The sequence below is a fragment of the Triplophysa dalaica genome, chromosome 5 (assembly GCF_015846415.1).
Source record: "Triplophysa dalaica isolate WHDGS20190420 chromosome 5, ASM1584641v1, whole genome shotgun sequence".
Classification (NCBI taxonomy): Eukaryota; Metazoa; Chordata; class Actinopteri; order Cypriniformes; family Nemacheilidae; genus Triplophysa; species Triplophysa dalaica.
The window spans coordinates 18,806,070-18,829,399 of NC_079546.1; the positions used below are offsets into that span (position 1 = coordinate 18,806,070).

Here is a 23,330-nt window from a genome sequence, read left to right on the forward strand (position 1 = left end):
TGACCTGACAAGAGCTGAAATGATAGAGCTGGATAAAGGACGCGGCAACTTGACACAATTTTTCTACAACACTTCAAATACTATTAGATTGTTAATGATAATCTTAAATCTATAACTTACCTTATTCGTGAGTTTATTTATTTTTTATTTAGCCTTGTTGTGCAAGCACTGTTGAGCTTGTGCAGAGGCAGCAGCTTTTGCCAGAGGGGAACTGGAATCCCCTGGTAGTTACGACTTTATTGGGGGAGGAATTGATAGCTTAGGCAATGGGACTGTGAGTTTGTCTCTATTAGCGAAGCTGCATAAACTACATATCAGGCATTATATTTAACATCTCATTTGTGCATTAATTGTTCTCATGTTAACTATAAGTGTTTTAATATTGCAAGTGAGTATACATAACCTGTGCACGCTTTCGTTTCTGTTGCGTCTCCCCTCATATTGATTAAATATCGGGAAAATGATCGGAAAACGATGTATCGGTCAATCTCTACTTTTTTAGGGACCCTTTCTCTGTTTTCTTTTGTTATACAACCTCCTTGAAGCGACAGAAAAACGATTCTGGACGGTGTTAAATACAACCCATTAAAATCAGTTAAAATGTAGCTTAAAAATTGGTTAGAAAATAAAATATATATAAATAGGTACATTCTACCTACACTACCTACTTTATATTGACAAATAATGGGAACTTAAAAAAACAAGGTAAAATTTACCAGAAAATATTAGCTATGAGACTGCGGAGGCCGCATGCATCAACGCCCCGGCGGGAAATCAGGAATCACGTGACGTGATTCGATGACAGGATTTGTGGAGCCTACGGTAAGTTTTAGTTCAACTTCTTTATATCATCATTTAAGCAAATGTGTACTAACTTAAATGTTAGCTCTACCATCATTTTCTTTGGGTTTAAAAAAAGTTACGACTCTGTGTAATACCCCTATTTTCTCGCCACAGGCTGACAGGGCCTAATTTAAGTAATGTAACGTTATATGTGCTGCTTAAGGAGTGGGTTTATATATACTGTATGTATCCTCATTGGAGGCTGAGCCCCCTAATAGTGAAAACCTTGAATCGCCTCTGCCTGTAACGTTAGCCGATTCGTACAGCGAAAAAAATGCGTGCCGCCTCAGACTCTCGCCAAAATTATGTCGGATGCATTCAACAGCCTGTCATTTATAAATGCAGTTGCGGCATAACGCCACAATGGTGGCGCTGTGTTGTTATCAGCACCAGTGAGGCGCTGACGAGTTGCAGAAAAAGACCTATTAGGAGCCTTATCAGCTGTAATTCACAGCTGTTCATGTGAATCTTCTTACTTTCTTTTGCACCCAATTACGTTCAATTTCTTGAAAAGGTTTCTTACATTAAACTGCTGTAGATCATTATAATGTTTAAACCTGTGCACTTAGCTTGTTTTTTTCTGATTGTCTAGCATTAGATAATGTAGGTGGTGACTATCGTGGATTTGTAATGGAGACAGCACTCACAACATAAGAGGATTTGTGAATACTGTTTATTTAACTAATGTGAAAATTGACATGCATTTTGTTTTTATTTTTAACTGGTAGGAGAAATTCAGAAGCAAACAAACCATTAAATGAAAGTGCTGGTCATGCATAATCCCAAAACTGAGCTGATGTGTCTATAGTAATGGAAGGCAGCAAAGTTTTGAGCCGGTGTGGAATCAGAACCACAGCATGCATACTGTTGATGGGAATGAACTATGCACTGAACATAGAGTATCCTAGAAACCTGAAGTACAGTTTTGAAATGTTCAAAAAGCTTTTTTTGGAACTTGATGGAGCAAACCCCCTCAAGAAGGTCCAAACCCTTAAACGTAAGATAAGGGAATACGCTTTTTTTACTGTACATTTGCTTTAGCAAACAAAGACATTTTTGGATGGAAAATGTTCAAGAATAACAACGATGACTTGTATCTCAATTGAAATTGATGTTAAGAATAAGAATATTGCTATGAATGTATATTTTGAATATTTTGTATAGTTTGCAATAGTTCTGTGTCACTTGAGTTTGAATGTAGAAGGGCTCTTTTGCACTTGCATTAGTGTTTAATGTTTAAAAGATGAAATGTTTGTGTCAGCAGTCCATGTTTATTTTGAAATGTAAGGAGTAATTTGTAGAAGTGATGTGGTATGTTATTAGAAATTGAGTGTAAGAGGATTTCAGTGTTTACAAAATAAAGTGTTCATTGAAATGTTTTTATTGCAATGACCTTTCACCGTTTTTAAGTAAATTCAACCATCTCTTAATGAGTAACATTTAATTATTTATATTGGCTATATATAACTAATAATAATTAGGTAGAAGAGCAATACCTGCTGTCAAAGGGTAAACATTACCCAATTTTATTAAGTAATTACTTGTATAATATATTAGGTAAAATTGATCCCATTTAATTTAGTTTGTTATAACTTATAAATTTAGTTACTCTTTACTCAAAAATATGGGGTAGAATATACTCCTTTAAAGTGAGTGCAAATTGTTACCTCAATTTTATTGAGTAGATTTTATAGGTTGTTTTTTACAGTGTACTGTCAACCATAACAGAAACAAACATGTGAATAGCTGTGCAAATTGGAAGTCATTTCAATGGATAATTATAATTGAACATTTCTCTTTGCATTCCAACCTTAGAGCCTAGGCTACATCCCTTTTTTACAGTAATGCACTGGGAAGTGTTGATAGAATGTGGGTAAGAAGACACTTCAGTGAAAATCGTAATGTAACGAGGTGAGAGACACGACACAGGCAGAAGGGTGATACGAACAACCCCAGTGGGGCATTTATTGCACAACTCAACAATAAACAATAGAAAAGGTGTCACCCAGGGTGCTCGTAATATAAAGTCCGCCAGTCCGTGCTCGTGCAGGTAGGTCGTTCTAATTCCTGTCTCCCTCGCTGTCCCCTCACTCTGTCGCGCTGGGGGTCAAACGAGGACAGCGGTGGGTGCGAATTAACCAGGACCTAGAGTGGTGTGAGCACACGGCTTTTATGCCGTTTCCAAGGCGACGCTGATCCTAGGTTGGCGCCTCGCCACAGTAATCAACAAGTTCATCAATACTAGATCCTTATTGTATAATGTGTTTTTAAATTGTCAGGTGGGAATGGAAGAAGAAAGCTCACTGTTGTACCACCAAATAACAACAAAAATAAAAAACAAGGGAGGGGGGGTGAGTCAAACAAGAGTACATGGGGGGATTTCCAGGGGTGGGACTGGGTGAGGAAGTCTTAGTCTGTGGGGCCGAGCCCCGGGGGGCTTGACTGGGGAAGTCCTGGGGGGAACTGTCCTTGTCCCCTGCAGGACTGCTGGGCTGGACCCCGCCTGGAATGCCGGAGCGGACCATGACTGGAAGGCCGACTGGATCGTTGGCTGGAATGCCGACTGGATCGTCGGCTGGAATGCCGGAACAGACCCCGGCTGGAATGCCGGAACAGACACCGGCTGGATGGTTGGAGCGGACACCGGCTGGATGGCTGAACTGGACACGGACTGGAATGCCGGCTGGGCAGCGCTCTCTGGCGGCTGCTGGACCAGGCTTGGTGCTGGCTGCTGGACCGGGCTGGGTACCGGTTGCTGAGGGGACCCGACGGCCGAACTGGCCGATCGGACCGTCCTGCCCATACGCCGCCCCTCAAAAAATCTTTGGGACTTGGAACAACAGGAACTGCCCCCGTTGCCTCTTCTTCTTTAGCCGACCCACCCGTCTGGTGGTCGGCTGGAGGAATGAGGTGAAGGGCGCATCTGACTCTGGGTTGGAGGCCTCAGAAGAGGACCCCCAGGATTTCTGTTTTCCCCTTTTGCCACCGAGGTCCGTCAGCGGCGGAGGGACTACAGGAGGTGAGAAGGAGGACGGTGTGGAATTCCCCAAGGTGAGAGTACCCACCACATGGTCCTCTGGGATGGACCCAAACAGCTGGGAGAGGAGTCTTTGTAACACTCCTCTCGAAGCTGCAGCCGTTCCACTAACTGTGGGAACGGCTGATAAACCAACTCATCCCGCTCAGGAAAAGATGGTGGGTTGTCCATCCCAGTCATTAGGGAGCCACTCACCAGCACCTCGGGGAATGATGCCCTCCTGGCGTCAACCTCCCGAGCATAGTCCTGCAGAGGCCTATTGCACTGGGCTGAGAACGGAAGAAAGATCTTACTTAACATACAGATATCAATATGTCCATTTAAATGGGAAATTGTCAAATCTCACGCAAGTAAATTATGGATTACCTCAGGGATCATTTTTAGGGCCCTGTTTATTCTCTTTCTGCCTCCACCTCGGGATGCCCATTCCGAGGAAGGAAGAAATTCAGCCAGGTCCAGATGATCGACATATGCCCATCCCCAAGTAGAGATTACGTCAGCTACAGCTGCAGACTGACTGACCATCCCAGCTACATCTAAGGCAATTCCACCACCACCCAAGAGAAATACGACCATCGGACCATCGCAGCTTAGGCCACTTCATCTCCAACCAAGAGCAAAGACGGACTACTTGTCACATTAATGCTGAAATTACAATACATGTATTTAATGGTAAACTCACATCACATGTCAGCAGTTTGAAGTTATAGCTGCATTCAGTGGCCCTGATTGGAGGTTCCTGGATGGGTGTTTGTGGGGAGTGAGGGGGCTCTTTGGTTGTGGTTGAGGTATTAATTTGCTGGGGCTGTGTGGGTCCCGTTTTGCCTTGTTTTGTGGTCGATATCGGAAAACAGAGGAATAAAGTTACAACATGCCATTACTGTTTTCCCTGGTTGTTCCTCTGTTTTCTGGTGTAGGTCGTGGAGTGGGACCGGGTTGAACCTGCACGGTTTTCGGCGAGTGGGACTTTCTGGGTTGCGAATGGTGGGCTCTCCCTCTTCCTCGTGGATATTTGCTCGGGGACACTGAGTGCAGCTATGAGACGTCAGAGAGGGATCTGGCCCTCCCGGCTGAGCCTGGTTTCTCCCGAGGTTTTTTCTCCATTAATCAATCATTGGAGTTTGGGTTCCTCGCCACAGCAGGGCAGTGTTGGCTTACTCACCGGGAGACTGCGTTTATTTATTTATTCATTAATTAGATATTATTTATGAGAATGATCCTGCTCATTCTATAAACACCATGCACTGTGCTGTGTTTTAGCTTTTTTGTGTTTTTCCTGTTTGCCCCTGAAAAGCTGCTTTGGAACAATGCACATTGTGAAAAGCGCTATATAAATAAACTTGAATTGAATATAATCCACACCCAGAGGGTTACAAAAGTGATAGTATCAAATCTGTTCTGTACAGAATGTTTCACTCCTGCAACCCAGCAGCCATTTTCACAATTGCTCATAGGATTCCAGGCTACGAGGAACAAAAGGTGAAAGAAAGCAGCATGTCAAACCCGTTGCTTGACAAACCATGCACACTGCTTTCTATAAGTTAAGGTACACAAGACAAATGCATCGTGTTTTCTCTAAGTGAAAGTAACGGAACACAGGACGATCCTTGTAATCTCTTGTCTCCTGTGAGGCTGGGAACAGTGTTCTGTGCTGCTCTGTGCAGCCAACAACAGAACAGTAAGCATGCTTTGTTGTGCTTTTATTACTTTTGCCATGGTGTCGGAACTAATTCAGGCATGTTGTCATGAATCTCAGTGGTTGAACCCAATTGCAGGCAGACACAGGACGAGACGAGATGGTACGGGGTTAACAGATTTAATATATATAACAAGACAGAACAAAAGGCAAAAGGCAAAACAAAACCCACGGTGGGGAAAACAATACAGGATAAATAATAAACGTTGATGAGGAAACAGACTGACTAAACTAACAAAACAAACACTGGATTAGAACACTAAACTAACACCTACAAGAAAGGGAATCAGGGATCAGGAACAAGGAACAAGGACTCAGATATAAACAGGATAATTTCAAACAGCCAACAGGCAAGGTGAGACTTACTCGGACGAGGGACATCAAACAATGAACGCGCACAAGACAAAGAAACATGAGGACTCTTTATAGGAAGAGGTAACAAGAGGGAACAGGTGCAAGGGATTACACTCAAGGAAAGCTAATCAACACAAACTAGGGAACAGGAGGGTAGAAACGGTGACGTGACTTGGGGAGAATATGGAAGACCACACGGGTCAAAATTATCTCTCCCCACATGAAACAAAGGATTCTGTATGATTCCACCTCTAATCCAAGAAATACCAGACAGGGAGAGGTGAAACCATGACAGAACCCCCCCCCTTAAGGAGCAGCACCCTGATGCTCCTCAAAGGCACGAACAAGACAAGGCAGACTGGGACAAAGACAAGACCAAACAAAACATGGAGAACAAGAATAGGGGCAGACAGGCAAGAACAATCAGGGGATTAGGGTGACTCAATAAAAATAACAAACAAGGGAGGGGGGGTGGGGGCAAACAAGAAAACATAGGAAGTTCAGAAGGGGTAGGGCAGGGTGGGGAAGTCCTAGCCCTGGGGAACGCGCCAGAACGCGGAGCCCCAGGGGGCTTGACAGGGCTTGGCGCCGGTCGGAAGGCCGGCAGGACAGGGCTTGACATTTGTGGCGACGGCTGGGCAGCCGGGCTTGGTTCCGGCGGCGGCTGGGCAGCCGGGCTTAGTTCCGGCGGCGGCTGGGCAGCCGGGCTTGGTTCCGGCGGCGGCTGGGCAGCCGGACTTGGTTCCGGCGGCGGCTGGGCAGCCGGGCTTGGTTCCGGCTCCTGGACCGGGCTTGGCTCCTGGGAGGAATCTGCGGTCGGCTGGCCGCTCGGACCGGCACCTCCCTACGGCGACCCCCCAAAAAATATTTGGGACTTGACACCTCTAGATTCGGGACCACTGGACTCGGGACCACCGGACTCGGGACCACCGGACTCGGGACCACCGGACTCGGGACCACCGGACTCGGGACCACCGGACTCGGGACCCCCAGGGCACGAGCCGCCCTCCGGAGTTTCTTTCTCCCCCGCTTGCGCATAGACCTGGTAGATGGTGCAGTGGCTACAGGAGGTGAGGAGGGGAACGGTGTGGGTGTCCCCAGGGAGAGGGCACCCACCACACGGTCCTCCGGAATGGACCCCCACCCAGAACGAGAGGAGATTGGATGACAGCTGGGAGAGGAGCCCTTATTAAACTCCTCTCGAAGCTGCAGCCGTTCCACTAACTGTGGGAACGGCTGATAAACCAACTCCTCCTGCTCAGGAAAAGATGGTGGGTTGTCCATCCCGGCCATGAGGTAGGCACTCACCAGCACCTCGGGGACGGATGCCCTCCTGGCCTCAACCTCCTGAGCATACACCTGAAAAAAAACATCTCTCCCCACATGAAACAAAGGATTCTGTATGATTCCACCTCTAAACCAAGAAATACCTGACAAGGAGAGGTGAAACCATGACAGTGTTTATTATAAAACATAGTTTTGTAGCAAATAACATCAAAATAAAATGTGATAAGATTCTTTCACAAGCTTTTTCTCTGATGTTGTTTAATTTCTCATTGTTTTTTTGTTACAACAGTCTGAGTGAAATTACATTTAAACCGTTAAAAGGTCTGCATTTGGTCTTTGACTCAAACATCAAGAATCAGTGTATGAATCTCAACAGTGGTGACCAACAAATGAAAAGCTTACAGCCGCAATGCATGCTGTGAGTCTTGGATGAGTTTTGTGCTCTGATGATGGGGCAGTCGTGGCCTAATGGTTAGAGGGTTGGACTCGTGACCAGAAGGTTGCCGGTTCGATCAGGCGGGTAACGATTGAGGTGTCCTTGAGCAAGGCACCTAACCCCTACTTGCTCCCCGGGCGCTGCAGCGATAGCTGTCCACTGCTCTGGGTGTATGTGTGTTCACCACTTGCTGTGCGTGTGTTCACTACTCTCTGGATGGGTTAAAAGCAGAGGTATATCTTGGATATGGGTCACCATAACTGACAAATTAGTCACTTTCACTTTCATGATATCAAGAATGCATTGCGTTTATCTGAAGAGTTTTTTTTGGTTGTCACCATTGTTGAGACAAACTGTTTTATTCTTGATGTCTGCTAGAACATTTGTCATGTGACGGACGTGCTGTTAAAGACCTGCAGTATATTATTTAATTTCATACAATATCATTCACGAGTTCACCTGCACAGATAACAGTGATGTTGATAGGGATAATGATAAAGCTTAGTTTTGAAGGTTATCCGTATTTGACGTGCTGTCTGGGAAGCGGGCTCCGAGCTCGCTAGATCTATCCGAACCCGAACTACTCTACCTTGGTACGGGTGAGTGCGCTGAGCTCGGAAACCGGTCTGAGCCCAGAGCTCACCCCCATAAAGCAAGAAAGTGGGACAGACTCGATGCTGAGCGCTTTGGAGGCGTGGCCTGCGTTTGGGGAGAGAAAAGAGGATGAGTGTTCCTAAGGAGATGTGGTTCGTTATAAGACAAAAAGGTGTAGGGGTTCCCCTGAGAATGGTTCAGACTGAGAAGATGAGAAGAGGGTGGACAGAAAATTTGACAGGTGTACATAAATCAATCAATCTTTTTGTCACACATTATATAATAACACTACTAATGTGGGCATTCAAAGGTTGTGGGTTCAAGCCCCAACAGAGTTTTGGATGATTTAGGTTTGCAGGAAACTCCTCAAAATCATGACTAGGGAAGGATATTTTGTTAAATGAAGGGGGTACACACATTCAATTATTCTTAAACAATCCCTCTGCGTTTTTTCCTCCATTTTACTGTGAGTTTTTGCCCCTTTGTTACTTTTCAGTCAAATGACCTGCAGGCATGGGCGTAGGCGCCATGGCTTAGCTGGCCAAAGCACCTGTCTCGTAAACAGGAGATCCTGGGTTCAAATCCCAACGGTGCCTAGTGTGTGTGCTCTGTGTTTACTACTCCCTTGTCTTTGAAGACTGATTTAATCCTTTCTCCTGGGAATAGTCTTGGCATGCGCCGGATCCCTGATGAATAGGGACTCATCACATCCTGCTTACCTGCACAGTATTGCAACACTGAAGTGATGATGGATGTCAAGCAGTCCACACAAAAAACGGACTTGTGTGGCAAGTTTCAGTTAAAAAATATTTTGTCAAGTTCACAAACTGTTATTTTTGTATCAAAAATGAAGACCATGACAGTTGGAAATAAACTGATCAATTCATGACTGACTCTGCCCCAGTGTGGCCCTCGGTTCCCAAACCCCTCTTTGTCAAAGGGGACCTCTTCCATGATTTCTATCTCTTCTTAATTGTTTGTTTTCCCCTTTGTTACTTGTCAGTCACAATCATCCCAAAACCATTTTTGGTGTTGGCGCCGTGGCTTAGCTGGTCAGAACACCTGTCTTGTAAACAAGAGATCCTGGGTTAAAATCCTAGTGGTGTCTAGTGTGTGTGTTCTTTGTTTACTACTCCCTTGTCTTTGTAGACTGATTTATTCCTTTCGCCTGGGAATAGTTTTGGCATGCGCCGGATCCCTGATGAACAGGGACAGGAATAGCATTCAAGGCTCTGTGGTGCAATGGATAGTGCATTGAGTAATGTGGGCATTCAAAGGTTGTGGGTTTGAGTCCCACCAGAGTCGTGGTTGATTTAGATTAGCAGAAAACTCCTCAAAATCATGAGCAGTCATCATGCTCTTGACTGTCTGCAAAAAGTCATAGCGTGCCTACTGTAAAACACAATGGTAGAAATCGGAGGCTAAACGTGCCATTTCGTGGTAGCGTGGCCGAGCGGTCTAAGGCGCTGGATTAAGGCTCCAGTCTCTTCAGAGGTGTGGGTTCAAATCCCACCGCTGCCAGCTGAGGTGTAAAACGATGAGTTTGCCCTCGGGCTGAGCAATGAGGTCGGCTTTTAAATCGCATCTCACTTTCATGCACCTGCAGACCATCTGAGCCAAATTGACCGGTACAGATGTGCTCGATGGGTTGTCGATGCAACTAGGTATACAGCAATGTAGTAAACATTTAATGTAAAACAATGTGTACATACTTTTTAGGCCTTTATGTGATTTTACAAATGTTTTCTTGGCAGGGACCTTTAAGGAAAGCACGGCCAGATAAAAGACCAAAGATGAGCTGTCAGGGCAGTTTTTAAAGCACGTCTGAATTTCACTTACCTGCCAACTCCTAGAGCCCCGTTACCCGGTTCAGGTGTACTTGATGAACTGCAAGTCATCATGCTCTTGACTGTCTGCGAAAAGTCGCAGCGGGCCTACTGTAAAACACAATGGTGGAAACCGGCGGCAGAACGTACCTTTTTGAGGTAGCGGGGCGCGAGCGGTCTGTTGCGCTGGATTAAGGCTCCAGTCTCTTCGGAAGCATGTGTTCAAATCCCACCGCTGCCAGCTGAAGTTTAATAGGGCCAGTTTGTCGTCGGGCTTAGCTATTAGGTCAGCTTTTAAATCGCATCTCACTTTCATGCACCTGCAGACCATCTGAGTCTTATTTAAGTTCTGCCCTTCCCTTTTTGACATCATCCTCTTTGCAGCACGACAGAAACCCAGAGGGCCTGGAACCTGTTGTAGTCGTGGCCGTACCCTCCAGCGATCGGCCGGCTAAACACTTCCTAACACATCTGAATGGTTCCCAACGAGGTCGGAAACACTTCTGAACAAACGAGCCAATCAATTCCTACCAAGAGGAAAGAGCCAATCAGCAATCGAGTTTGTCGATTGAGTTTTTCATGATGTTCCTGCTGTTTGCTACAACTCACTGTTACGCAACATCTGTGTAACAAATCTCCATAAAAGGGAAGGAAGGAGGCGGGAACCGGCAAACATTCAAAACATTTAATAAATTAATATAACAGCCGGCGGCCCCTCACGGACGACCGCCGGCGAACAAAACATGAACATAAATATAAATACAAATACAAATACAAATACAAACATAACATAAGTTCGGGCCCGGTCCTCTCTCTTCGACGCTCGTTCCTTTTATATGCTCCCATCTCCTACGTGATTCGAGGCCGGTGTGCGCACAGCTGGCGCTAATTCACAATTACTCACCGGACTCGAACCACGGTCTCGCCCCGCCTACTCTACTACAATCTGCTATTCAGAGATTCAAGGTAAGCGTTATCAAATTACAAATACTTGACACTAATGTTAACCTATTTGTTCAAACATTAATTTGTGATTGTTCTTTTCGGTACACTTAAGGGGTCTACGTTTGCATTGCAAGGCAAGCTAACTTTACAATGACCTCTATCAGTTTTCGCTAACTAACTTTAGTTAACCTCTCGATGAATAACTAAATTGACCAGAGTTTTTGTTTTCTAAATCTTTGAAATTATTAATTTTGTCATTCAGTATTTCAAGTACTCGTTTCGTCATTCAGTATTTCAGGTATTCATTCCCTATGCTATTCCAGTCATGGCTCAGTGATTCTTTGCTGAATGTTTTTTTTATTAGGTATTATTCTAGATATTTGTTAAATATCTAGTTTTTGATTTCCACAAATCATTTTGTTCATTTTTATTTTCTTACTTTTTTGTAATTTAACATCAAAAGCTAACTGCTATATTGTTTATGAGTTTAAACTCCATGTTTTTAAAACAGATGTTTCATCCCAAATAACTTTATTTTTGTTCACTTTAGTTTTACTGTTGCTATATTATAACTAGTGGTGGGCATAGATTAATTTTTTTAATCTAGATTAAAATGGCTCATTTGAATTCTGCCGAAGGCATTCAGAATATGTGTGCTACCCAAATAATGACTAAAAGAAAGTCTTTGAGAACGGGTTTATCAAGCCAGGTGGCGCATTAGACCAGGGGCTCATCTCCTGTTTCCAAAATGCATCACAAACTGCTTGAGAAAGCTGTTCTACTATGATAATTGGTGATGAAAATTAAATTATGTTCAATAAGATGAACTTGTGTTTACTTCCGCATTAGCTAAGGGATGATTTGCGTTTAGGTGGTACTTGAGACTGGAAGAGCTCCTACAGTACATTTACATTTAGTCATTTAGCAGACGCTTTTATCCAAAGCGACTTACAAAGAGTGAGGGAGCAACAAGCGATATGTCATACAGGAGCCATAATACATTAGATCTCAATACAAAGTTACTGGTTTCAACTAAAGCTAGACCACTACCTGTTGAGAGAAAGTGTTTTTTTTAAACCAATTCCGCATTGCACAAGGTGCAAACAACCTTAGTCTTGTCGATGTTTCTATTGGGAAGCTTCTTAAAAATTAATATTCCCTGAAGCAAACCCGGCGGCTTCATAGCATGTTAGCACGTCACGTTTGATGCGGTAATTTCACAGTAACGTTATGTTGTGTTCAGACCAAACGTGAATGGCGTGTCAAGCGCGAGTGATTTATGTGTTAATGCAAAGAGGCAATAGACCTACTTGCGGCGCGAATCGCGCGAATGAAGCCCTGGTTATGAGATGATGAGGCGGCTTCTGCTTCAGCGAATCACGCGAGTTGAAAAATCTTGTTCTCGCCCCGTACAGTGGAGTTAAGCTGGTATACATCCGCGCTAAAATATCAAGGTGAAAGTCATCATAGCTTGCGAAGTATAGACCCAGCTCGCAACCCAACTTTGAGAATAGATTAACGGCGACATTTTTTTTATCGCGCGATAAGAGTCTCACAGCGTTAACGCCGTTAACGCCGTTAACGGCCCACCACTAATTATAACACAGTTGGTGCCAAGAAGTGCACCATAGAATGGACAATAAATATATATTTTTGTTCCACAATTTCTTTCTAGACATGACCAAAACAGGCAAATCCTCTGCCTATTGGAATGACGTCTGCCATAGGTATGCCCAGGGCACTTTCCAGCTCATTACAGGTAAAAATCCTGAAAGCATAAAATGGAAAGAGGTCCTTAAGCGGATTAATGCCTGTCCCCTGCAAAGGGGGAATAAGGTGGACCTGTTTGGCAGGCACATAGTGTGCACTTGTGGGTTCAATAAGGTAGGTATTTGATATAATATATCAAAGGAATTATAAGTCCCAGTATCATGTGATTTATGATTTATCATCAGGGGATCATTTATGGACCATCCCCTGGTCTATTCTCATACAGTTCTGCTTAATAATTAGTGTAATTATTTAATATGAATATGAACTTCTTTTGTTCCTTATATTAATTTTCACCCAGTCAACAGATATGGCCTTGATTGAGGCAGGGCCCAACGTAGAGGCAGGCAGCAGCTCAGAGGCGGCAGGGACGTCACAGGGATAACAGGGGGTTAAGTGTTCTTTGTGTAGCATGTTTGTGGAGGCAGAGAAGCTCTCAGAGCACCTCTCTGACCTCCGCATTGCAGAGAGCTGTGACAGCTGTGGGGCCCTTTGGGGGACTGTGAACCTCTCTGAAAAATAAATACGTTTTTAACAAAATTGAATTTATTACAATGCATAAAGCAAAAAGGAAATAAATTTTAACTCAGCAAGAGGAAACAAAAGAAACAGACTTTCTCATATAATAGAAAATAAACTCGACATGTTGAAGATTACAAAACAAATAACATTAAAGAAAAGAAAAATGGAGAGGGCAGATAAAAACGTCCTCTCCCAAAGAGAGCTACTCCACACTCTTTATTACGACAAAAGGTATTCCCACATCCAAAACTCAGGTGCAACTAATTGTTCAATCAAGTCACTTAATTCCAATCCTACCCGTGCACTGGCGAGAAAAGAAAAACCTAAGGTAGGCAGGGGGTGGTCGTAACACTGGCAAAGCACTGTAGGAGACGGATGCGCAAAGCTGAGGAGGTCCGGACCATAATTTCAGGGCGGCTGGAATCAGTGTGGGAGCTAACTGACACTAAAGGGCTTCGCCTGATTAACCCTGACAGCATGCACCTTGAGATGCAACAAAAACACCTTGAGTGCATCCAGGACCCTCAACAAGATGTACAAAAAGACGGGGACACTCCAGAAAGGTGGCAAAGTCCTAAACGTGTTTAGGTGTGGCATGGAGTCATCCTCGCTGGAGTGTTTTCACCGCCACCAGTGTGCATTCATTGCTGTTAAATTCTAAATTTTAAATTGCAGAGTGTTATATAGATATTGTTTTTCAAAAGATTGCTATTGTTGTCAGCATTATAGAAGTTGAAACCTGGGTATTAACTGGATTTGGCTTGTTTTCCTGAAATTTACTTTTACTGTTCTATAACTGTCATTAAATTTGTATGTCCTCAGTTTAAAATAATTGCTGACTGAATCTGTGCATTTTTATTCTTAGGATGCAGATGCAATGCCATGCACACACAAATGTACATGTTAGAGGGGGCCTCATGGTGGAACATGACACGGGCAAAAGAAAATGTATCTGTGGTGGGAGCCTCAACACTCAGGACATTAGATGTCATCAGGCCAGGTAGTGTTGCTATCCTGTTCTATCTTTTACTTAATAAAAATGAATTTGGTGCAGTGCAAAACACCTATTTTCAACTGTTTGTCAATTAAAATAGATGAATGTACAATGCAAAATAATTACTACAACACTGTATATATTTATTGGATTGTGGTTGGATTTTTTTCTCAATTTTCAGAGTAAACAGCGTGATTCCAGAGGTGTCATTGGATGGGAGGCAGTTGATGCCCTGGCACCGTACCTGGTTGGCCTAAACAGAATGATCACTGCCATATCATCACAAGAGGAGGCCAACATAGTCCAGCTGTACATGGCTCTGGATGCCATGGACATAACCCAGTATACAGTCCAGATTATATCATCCCTCTTTTCCATAGACTGTTCATGACTCATGGCCAGGCAGCTCAGAGCCCTGAAGTGCACAGGGTATGGGAATGTGCTTGCCTATGGCTTTTAAAAGTGTGTAAGCAAGCACGGAACAGGCCTCGAGACACACAGGGTAAGACTCTGCCAATACCACAATCTATTGTGGTAGTGTACAGCCACTTAAAACAGCTTCTGGAGGACAGCAGAGCGGTTCTAGGACAGACTAACCTGGTTCTGGTCCCAATAAACACAACTACTGTCTCCTCGTGGTGAGTTATCTTTTATGCAATACTTTTATACAATCACAGTTAGGGGTGTTAAGGTACATGAAATCGTACCGAACCGTCACAGGCAACATTCCAAATATAGTCATCATTCTTATGCCCCACTACCTTCAAAGGGCAGAGCCATGGAATTTTGACTTTGGAGTGAACAGGGCATTTGCGTGCCATTATGTAGATGTTTGGAATGCACTTGGCAGTGGAAGCAATGTAATTTCCACATTATCTTCAGCTGGCATGTTCACGTCAAAACTAAGCATTGTGTCCGTCAGTAGATGTCGCTGTTTTAATGGCATAACTTAAGCATTTGCAAATAAACAAACAATTTATCTTGCAGGCTACTAAGAAGACAGAAAGGTGTGGACAGAGACATGTTGCTGCAGGGTACTGAACTGCCCAAACAATTATATATGGCAAAGGAGTCAGTTCCTGAAGCACGCACACTTCCAGATGCGTGTGCACTGCATGGGCATGAGGCCAAGGTATTTGAGGTGCCAGCAAATCAGGAGGGAGAGGACTTTATTCGTAAGCGTGTCTCCAAAATGTGCCCACTGCCCACCGCTCCTCCTGTATCTCACTCAGGATGTCCCATATTCCCACCACACTTTGTATTCCCCCCTGGGTATTCCCCACCCTTTCCCAGCTACCAACCAGATCTGCCAGTGTCTCATTCTAACCAATTTATGCCCAATCCCCAATTCCAGACTCCTTCCCAGTTCCGGCCACCTCCTCATATCCAGGTGCCTGATAATCTGCCACCACAAACTTGTCCCTCTACTCAACCCAGGCAGCGAACATGGAGAAGGCAGAAAGCTGCCCAAGAGGATGAGTAGCGAGTGGCTAGAGGTGAACCACCACGGAAACGGCTTACAAAGGATATTTATCACTATATCTGCAAGCAGTGTGGGCTGGCACAAAGTAAGAGAACTGGCCACACTCAGTTGAAGGGCCGGTGGTATTGTCCAGCCTCATGCCTCTCGATTGCACAGTGGAGGGATGATGTACAAGGTCTTTCATTTTTTTATTTCTTTTATATATTGCAGTTATGTATATTGTGCTACGTGTATTGTGAACATTTTGTTTTTACTGGCTGTGTTATTTTGCAGTGTTTGTAGAAAAAAAGACACAACTCTTGTGGTGTAATAGGAACACATCCATCCATTGGGTGGAAGATTCCAGGTGCAAGTTCTGGCAGAGAGTGTGGTGTGTTTCTTAGATCAGTATGTTAAGTTTTTATTATAAATTGTTATTTGCAGTGTTTGTAGAAGAAAAGACACCACATCCTTTGGGTGGAAGATTCCAGGTGCAAGTCCTGAATAGAGTGTGTGGTGTGTTTGTCAGATAAGTATTTTAAGTTTTTATTATAAATTGTATAGTCATAAATCAAACAAACCCTTTACTTAAATCCTTTGTGAGTATTCAAAGAATTATAATATAGTGATTTTGTTTCTTTCTTCTCCCCCTTTCCCCCTCTCTTTTCCCTAATTTTCCCCTTGTAGCAGTCCATTTTGCCCTGTTTTTGGCCGAGTGGTTAAGGCGATGGACTAGAAATCCATTGGGGTCTCCCCGCGTGGGTTCGAATCCTGCCGACTACGTTTGCGGTGTATTAAGCTCAGATGCTGATTTGTATCTCTAGAGGCGAAAGAGCAAACTTCATCTCGGCCGAGCCCTGTGCAGCCGTCTGTTATCTCGCTTTGATCGTGTGGTTGGTTAGTACTCTGTGTTGTGTCTCAGCGAATCCAGATCGAGGCAACTTTTTTGGGGGGGCTTGAATAAACTGCTTCCCGCTCGCTTTGGAAATGTGTTGGTGGCGAACGCCTTCAATCGGGCGAACAACGCACTGCAATTTGTTCAAAAAGAGCCGCGCCAAGCACTTCTTCAGCTGTTCTTTAGAATGTTTAAACCCAGCTCATCCAAGCTATTGGAAAGCGGCAAAGAAAAGGCTTAACTCCCCGTCTTGGAATCATTTTGGAGGAGGCTTGGCAGAAGAACTTGGCACGCACCGACACAAGCCCAGACAGCTCAGCTCGGTCTGGGAGGAGCCTCCTCATCATTTCTGTCTAACGGCGTGACATGCGGAGATACTGTCCAACCTAATAACGAGGATTAAACTTCTCAAATCGTAGTTCTTCTTTCTGTTGTTCACTGCTAGTACAACGTGCTAAAAAATGAAAGTCTTTCCGACTTGCATTGAATATGTGGGGTCGCTACTCCGATTCTTAATCTCTTGGAAACAGTTGCAGTCCGTATTGCGCTTGCTGAGGTGGTCAGGCATGGTCCAGCAGTCAGGGACTCCTGGTTTTTAGTCAAGCGCCCCGGGTTTAACTCCCGGCATGAGAAGCCAAAGGCATCGTTGCTTTCAGTGTGTTTGCAAAGCCGTATTGTTTTAGAGTAAGACTCTGTTGAGTAAGCTCCACTGGCGGGCCTCAGCATTTTGGGGTCAGAAAACGCAGCTGCTCGCCACAAAGCTTTCGTCCTGGGTGGGCTTGAACCACCATCCTTTCGGTTAACAGCCGAACGCAGCTAACCGATTGCGCCACAGAGACGGTTGTCTAGGATTTTGCTTGGACAAGTCGCTAGTTTTGACTCGGAATTAAAGGGCAAAAGCGTGGCAAAACTAAATGAGCGTCGTGCTCATTTTCAGAGAACCCCCCTTTGGAAACATAAGAGTGAGGAAGTTGCACTTGTCTCAAGAAAATCCCAGCACTAGGTCTGGTGGACGGGGCACCTTTAGAAAGGGCCCCTGACTGGGGTAGCCCTGGGCGCCCAACGTGGGGCTCGAACCCACGACCCTGAGATTAAGAGTCTCATGCTCTACCGACTGAGCTAGCCGGGCTGGGTGCCTCGGACAGCCCTTGTCTGTCAGTGTTTCCAAACGGTCAGGCGAGGTTGTAGGGAGCCATCACTGGGGAAGTCCCTGTCGAAACGAATGCGAGACGACATATAAACCCTGTGTAGTCGTGGCCGAGTGGTTAAGGCGATGGACTAGAAATCCATTGGGGTTACCCTGCGCAGGTTCGAATCCTGCCGACTACGTTTGCGGTGTATTAAGCTCAGATGCTGATTTGTATCTCTAGAGGGCGAAAGAGCAAACTACATCTCGGCCGAGCCCTGTGCAGCCGTCTGTTATCTCGCTTTGATCGTGTGGTTGGTTAGTACTCTGTGTTGTGGTCTCAGCGAATCCGGATCGAGGCAACTTTTTGGGGGGGGGGCTTGAATAAACTGCTTCCCGCTCGCTTTGGAAATGTGTTGTGGCGAACGCCTTCAATCGGGCGAACAACGCACTGCAATTTGTTCAAAAAGAGCCGCGCCAAGCACTTCTTCAGCTGTTCTTTAGAATGTTTAAACCCAGCTCATCCAAGCTATTGGAAAGCGGCAAAGAAAAGGCTTAACTCCCCGTCGTGGAATCATTTTGGAGGAGGCTTGGCAGAAGAACTTGGCACGCAACCGACACAAGCCCAGACAGCTCAGCTCGGTCTGGAGGAGCCTCCTCATCATTTCTGTCTAACGGCGTGACATGCGGAGAAACTGTCCAACCTAATAACGAGGATTAAACTTCTCAAATCGTAGTTCTTCTTTCTGTTGTTCACTGCTAGTACACGTGCTAAAAAAATGACAGTCTTTCCGACTTGCATTGAATATGTGGGGTCGCTACTCCGATTCTTAATCTCTTGGAAACAGTTGCAGTCCGTATTGCGCTTGCTGAGGTGTCAGGCATGGTCCAGCAGTCAGGACTCCTGGTTTTAGTCAAGCGGCCCGGGTTTAACTCCCGGGCATGAGAAGCCAAAGGCATCGTTGCTTTCAGTGTGTTTGCAAAGCCGTATTGTTTTAGAGTAAGACTCTGTTGAGTAAGCTCCACTGGCGGGCCTCAGCATTTTGGGGTCAGAAAACTGCAGCTGCTCGCCACAAAGCTTTCGTCCCTGGGTGGGCTTGAAACCACCATCCTTTCGGTTAACAGCCGAACGCGCTAACCGATTGCGCCACAGAGACGGTTGTCCAGGATTTTGCTTGGACAAGTCGCTAGTTTTGACTCGGAATTAAAGGGCAAAAGCGTGGCAAAACTAAATGAGCGTCGTGCTCATTTTCAGAGAACCCCCCTTGGAAACATAAGAGTGAGGAAGTTGCACTTGTCTCAAGAAAATCCCAGCACTAGGTCTGGTGGACGGGGCACCTTTAGAAAGGGCCCCTGACTGGGGTAGCCCTGGCGCCCAACGTGGGGCTCGAACCCACGACCCTGAGATTAAGAGTCTCATGCTCTACCGACTGAGCTAGCCGGGCTGGGTGCCTCGGACAGCCCTTGTCTGTCAGTGTTTCCAAACGGTCAGGCGAGGTTGTAGGGAGCCATCACTGGGGAAGTCCCTGTCGAAACGAATGCGAGACGACATATAAACCCTGTGTAGTCGGTGGCCGAGTGGTTAAGGCGATGGACTAGAAATCCATTGGGGTTACCCTGCGCAGGTTCGAATCCTGCCGACTACGTTTGCGGTGTATTAAGCTCAGATGCTGATTTGTATCTCTAGAGGCGAAAGAGCAAACTTCATCTCGGCCGAGCCCTGTGCAGCCGTCTGTTATCTCGCTTTGATCGTGTGGTTGGTTAGTACTCTGTGTTGTGGTCTCAGCGAATCCGGATCGAGGTAACTTTTTTGGGGGGGCTTGAATAAACTGCTTCCCGCTCGCTTTGGAATGTGTTGGGTGGCGAACGCCTTCAATCGGGCGAACAACGCACTGCAATTTGTTCAAAAAGAGCCGCGCCAAGCACTTCTTCAGCTGTTCTTTAGAATGTTTAAACCCAGCTCATCCAAGCTATTGGAAAGCGGCAAAGAAAAGGCTTAACTCCCCGTCGTGGAATCATTTTGGAGGAGGCTTGGCAGAAGAACTTGGCACGCACCGACACAAGCCCAGACAGCTCAGCTCGGTCTGGGAGGAGCTCCTCATCATTTCTGTCTAACGGCGTGACATGCGGAGAAACTGTCCAACCTAATAACGAGGATTAAACTTCTCAAATCGTAGTTCTTCTTTCTGTTGTTCACTGCTAGTACACGTGCTGAAAAAAATGAAAGTCTTTCCGACTTGCATTGAATATGTGGGGTCGCTACTCCGATTCTTAATCTCTTGGAAACAGTTGCAGTCCGTATTGCTCTTGCTGAGGTGTCAGGCATGGTCCAGCAGTCAGGACTCCTGGTTTCAGCCAAGCGGCCCGGGTTTAACTCCCCGGCAGTGAGAAGCCAAAGGCATCGTTGCTTTCAGTGTGTTTGCAAAGCCGTATTGTTTTAGAGTAAGACTCTGTTGAGTAAGCTCCACTGGCGGGCCTCAGCATTTTGGGGTCAGAAAACTGCAGCTGCTCGCCACAAAGCTTTCGTCCCTGGGTGGGCTTGAACCACCATCCTTTCGGTTAACAGCCGAACGCGCTAACCGATTGCGCCACAGAGACGGTTGTCCAGGATTTTGCTTGGACAAGTCGCTAGTTTTGACTCGGAATTAAAGGGCAAAAGCGTGGCAAAACTAAATGAGCGTCGTGCTCATTTTCAGAGAACCCCCTTTGGAAACCTAAGAGTGAGGAAGTTGCACTTGTCTCAAGAAAATCCCAGCACTAGGTCTGGTGACGGGGCACCTTTAGAAAGAGCCCCTGACTGGGGGTAGCCCTGGCGCCCAACGTGGGGCTCGAACACCACGACCCTGAGATTAAGAGTCTCATGCTCTACCGACTGAGCTAGCCGGGCTGGGTGCCTCGGACAGCCCTTGTCTGTCAGTGTTTCCAACGGTCAGGCGAGGTTGTAGGGGAGCCATCACTGGGGAAGTCCCTGTCGAAACGAATGCGAGACGACATATAAACCCTGTGTAGTCGTGGCCGAGTGGTTAAGGCGATGGACTAGAAATCCATTGGGGTTACCCTGCGCAGGTTCGAATCCTGCCGACTACGTTTGCGGTGTATTAAGCTCAGATGCTGATTTGTATCTCTAGAGGCGAAAGAGCAAACTTCATCTCGGCCGAGCCCTGTGCAGCCGTCTGTTATCTCGCTTTGATCGTGTGGTTGGTTAGTACTCTGTGTTGTTGTCTCAGCGAATCCGGATCGAGGCAACTTTTTTGGGGGGCTTGAATAAACTGCTTCCCGCTCGCTTTGGAAATGTGTTGGTGGCGAACGCCTTCAATCGGTGCGAACAACGCACTGCAATTTGTTCAAAAAGAGCCGCGCCAAGCACTTCTTCAGCTGTTCTTTAGAATGTTTAAACCCCAGCTCATCCAAGCTATTGGAAAGCGGCAAAGAAAAGGCTTAACTCCCCTTCTCAAATCGTAGTTCTTCTTTCTGTTGTTCACTGCTAGTACACGTGCTGAAAAATGAAAGTCTTTCCGACTTGCATTGAATATGTGGGGTCGCTACTCCGATTCTTAATCTCTTGGAAACAGTTGCAGTCCCGTATTGCGCTTGCTGAGGTGTCAGGCATGGTCCAGCAGTCAGGACTCCTGGTTTCAGCCAAGCGGCCCGGGTTTAACTCCCGGCGTGAGAAGCCAAAGGCATCGTTGCTTTCAGTGTGTTTGCAAAGCCGTATTGTTTTAGAGTAAGACTCTGTTGAGTAAGCTCCACTGGCGGGCCTCAGCATTTTGGGGTCAGAAAACTGCAGCTGCTCGCCACAAAGCTTTCGTCCCTGGGTGGGCTTGAACCACCATCCTTTCGGTTAACAGCCGAACGCGCTAACCGATTGCGCCACAGAGACGGTTGTCCAGGATTTTGCTTGGACAAGTCCGCTAGTTTTGACTCGGAATTAAAGGGCAAAAGCGTGGCAAAACTAAATGAGCGTCGTGCTCATTTTCAGAGAACCCCCTTTGGAAACATAAGAGTGAGGAAGTTGCACTTGTCTCAAGAAAATCCAGCACTAGGTCTGGTGGACGGGGCACCTTTAGAAAGGGCCCCTGACTGGGGTAGCCCTGGCGCCCAACGTGGGGCTCGAACCCACGACCCTGAGATTAAGAGTCTCATGCTCTACCGACTGAGCTAGCCGGGCTGGGTGCCTCGGACAGCCCTTGTCTGTCAGTGTTTCCAAACGGTCAGGCGAGGATGTAGGGAGCCATCACTGGGGAAGTCCCTGTCGAAACGAATGCGAGACGACATATAAACCCTGTGTAGTCGTGGCCGAGTGGTTAAGGCGATGGACTAGAAATCCATTGGGGTTACCCTGCGCAGGTTCGAATCCTGCCGACTACGTTTGCGGTGTATTAAGCTCAGATGCTGATTTGTATCTCTAGAGGCGAAAGAGCAAACTTCATCTCGGCCGAGCCCTGTGCAGCCGTCTGTTATCTCGCTTTGATCGTGTGGTTGGTTAGTACTCTGTGTTGTGGTCTCAGCGAATCCGGATCGAGGCAACTTTTTTGGGGGGGCTTGAATAAACTGCTTCCCCGCTCGCTTTGGAAATGTGTTGGTGGCGAACGCCTTCAATCGGAGCGAACAACGCACTGCATTTGTTCAAAAAGAGCCGCGCCAAGCACTTCTTCAGCTGTTCTTTAGAATGTTTAAACCCAGCTCATCCAAGCTATTGGAAAGCGGCAAAGAAAAGGCTTAACTCCCCGTCGTGGAATCATTTTGGAGGAGGCTTGGCAGAAGAACTTGGCACGCACCGACACAAGCCCAGACAGCTCAGCTCGGTCTGGGAGGAGCCTCCTCATCATTTCTGTCTAACGGCGTGACATGCGGAGATACTGTCCAACCTAATAACGAGGATTAAACTTCTCAAATCGTAGTTCTTCTTTCTGTTGTTCACTGCTAGTACACGTGCTAAAAAAATGAAAGTCTTTCCGACTTGCATTGATTATGTGGGGTCGCTACTCCGATTCTTAATCTCTTGGAAACAGTTGCAGTCCGTATTGCGCTTGCTGAGGTGTCAGGCATGGTCCAGCAGTCAGGACTCCAGGTTTTTAGTCAAGCGGCCCGGGTTTTAACTCCCCGGCATTGAGAAGCAAAGGCATCGTTGCTTTCAGTGTGTTTGCAAAGCCGTATTGTTTTAGAGTAAGACTCTGTTGAGTAAGCTCCACTGGCGGGCCTCAGCATTTTGGGGTCAGAAAACTGCAGCTGCTCGCCACAAAGCTTTCGTCCCTGGGTGGGCTTGAACCACCATCCTTTCGGTTAACAGCCGAACGCGCTAACCGATTGCGCCACAGAGACGGTTGTCCAGGATTTTGCTTGGACAAGTCGCTAGTTTTGACTCGGAATTAAAGGGCAAAAGCGTGGCAAAACTAAATGAGCGTCGTGCTCATTTTCAGAGAACCCCCTTTGGAAACATAAGAGTGAGGAAGTTGCACTTGTCTCAAGAAAATCCCAGCACTAGGTCTGGTGGACGGGGCACCTTTAGAAAGGGCCCCTGACTGGGGTAGCCCTGGCGCCCA

At 46.1% G+C, this 23,330-nt stretch overlaps 17 non-coding genes across 17 annotated transcripts in view; 7 read left to right on the forward strand and 10 right to left on the reverse strand.

Moving 5' to 3' along the window:
- Positions 1–8,769: 8,769 nt before the first annotated feature.
- On the forward strand, positions 8,770–8,843 carry trnat-cgu (transfer RNA threonine (anticodon CGU)). Its single transcript has one exon. It is a non-coding gene; the product is annotated as a tRNA-Thr (tRNA).
- An 843-nt stretch (positions 8,844–9,686) lies between these two features.
- On the forward strand, positions 9,687–9,768 carry trnal-aag (transfer RNA leucine (anticodon AAG)). Its single transcript has one exon. It is a non-coding gene; the product is annotated as a tRNA-Leu (tRNA).
- A 6,701-nt stretch (positions 9,769–16,469) lies between these two features.
- On the forward strand, positions 16,470–16,549 carry trnas-aga (transfer RNA serine (anticodon AGA)). The gene has a single exon. It is a non-coding gene; the product is annotated as a tRNA-Ser (tRNA).
- An 876-nt stretch (positions 16,550–17,425) lies between these two features.
- Positions 17,426–17,501, reverse strand: trnan-guu (transfer RNA asparagine (anticodon GUU)). Its single transcript has one exon. It is a non-coding gene; the product is annotated as a tRNA-Asn (tRNA).
- Positions 17,502–17,717: 216 nt separating this feature from the next.
- trnak-cuu (transfer RNA lysine (anticodon CUU)) lies at positions 17,718–17,790 on the reverse strand. Its single transcript has one exon. It is a non-coding gene; the product is annotated as a tRNA-Lys (tRNA).
- Positions 17,791–17,908: 118 nt separating this feature from the next.
- trnas-aga (transfer RNA serine (anticodon AGA)) lies at positions 17,909–17,990 on the forward strand. Its single transcript has one exon. It is a non-coding gene; the product is annotated as a tRNA-Ser (tRNA).
- Positions 17,991–18,869: 879 nt separating this feature from the next.
- Positions 18,870–18,944, reverse strand: trnan-guu (transfer RNA asparagine (anticodon GUU)). Its single transcript has one exon. It is a non-coding gene; the product is annotated as a tRNA-Asn (tRNA).
- A 215-nt stretch (positions 18,945–19,159) lies between these two features.
- Positions 19,160–19,232, reverse strand: trnak-cuu (transfer RNA lysine (anticodon CUU)). The gene has a single exon. It is a non-coding gene; the product is annotated as a tRNA-Lys (tRNA).
- Positions 19,233–19,350: 118 nt separating this feature from the next.
- Positions 19,351–19,433, forward strand: trnas-aga (transfer RNA serine (anticodon AGA)). The gene has a single exon. It is a non-coding gene; the product is annotated as a tRNA-Ser (tRNA).
- Positions 19,434–20,311: 878 nt separating this feature from the next.
- Positions 20,312–20,385, reverse strand: trnan-guu (transfer RNA asparagine (anticodon GUU)). The gene has a single exon. It is a non-coding gene; the product is annotated as a tRNA-Asn (tRNA).
- A 215-nt stretch (positions 20,386–20,600) lies between these two features.
- trnak-cuu (transfer RNA lysine (anticodon CUU)) lies at positions 20,601–20,674 on the reverse strand. The gene has a single exon. It is a non-coding gene; the product is annotated as a tRNA-Lys (tRNA).
- A 118-nt stretch (positions 20,675–20,792) lies between these two features.
- trnas-aga (transfer RNA serine (anticodon AGA)) lies at positions 20,793–20,874 on the forward strand. Its single transcript has one exon. It is a non-coding gene; the product is annotated as a tRNA-Ser (tRNA).
- Positions 20,875–21,593: 719 nt separating this feature from the next.
- Positions 21,594–21,667, reverse strand: trnan-guu (transfer RNA asparagine (anticodon GUU)). The gene has a single exon. It is a non-coding gene; the product is annotated as a tRNA-Asn (tRNA).
- A 215-nt stretch (positions 21,668–21,882) lies between these two features.
- trnak-cuu (transfer RNA lysine (anticodon CUU)) lies at positions 21,883–21,955 on the reverse strand. Its single transcript has one exon. It is a non-coding gene; the product is annotated as a tRNA-Lys (tRNA).
- Positions 21,956–22,073: 118 nt separating this feature from the next.
- On the forward strand, positions 22,074–22,155 carry trnas-aga (transfer RNA serine (anticodon AGA)). Its single transcript has one exon. It is a non-coding gene; the product is annotated as a tRNA-Ser (tRNA).
- Positions 22,156–23,035: 880 nt separating this feature from the next.
- trnan-guu (transfer RNA asparagine (anticodon GUU)) lies at positions 23,036–23,109 on the reverse strand. The gene has a single exon. It is a non-coding gene; the product is annotated as a tRNA-Asn (tRNA).
- A 215-nt stretch (positions 23,110–23,324) lies between these two features.
- Positions 23,325–23,330, reverse strand: part of trnak-cuu (transfer RNA lysine (anticodon CUU)) — a 73-nt gene continuing 67 nt past the window's right edge. The window contains exon 1 of the tRNA in view: positions 23,325–23,330. This exon is cut by the window's right edge and continues 67 nt beyond it. This is a non-coding gene — a tRNA (tRNA-Lys).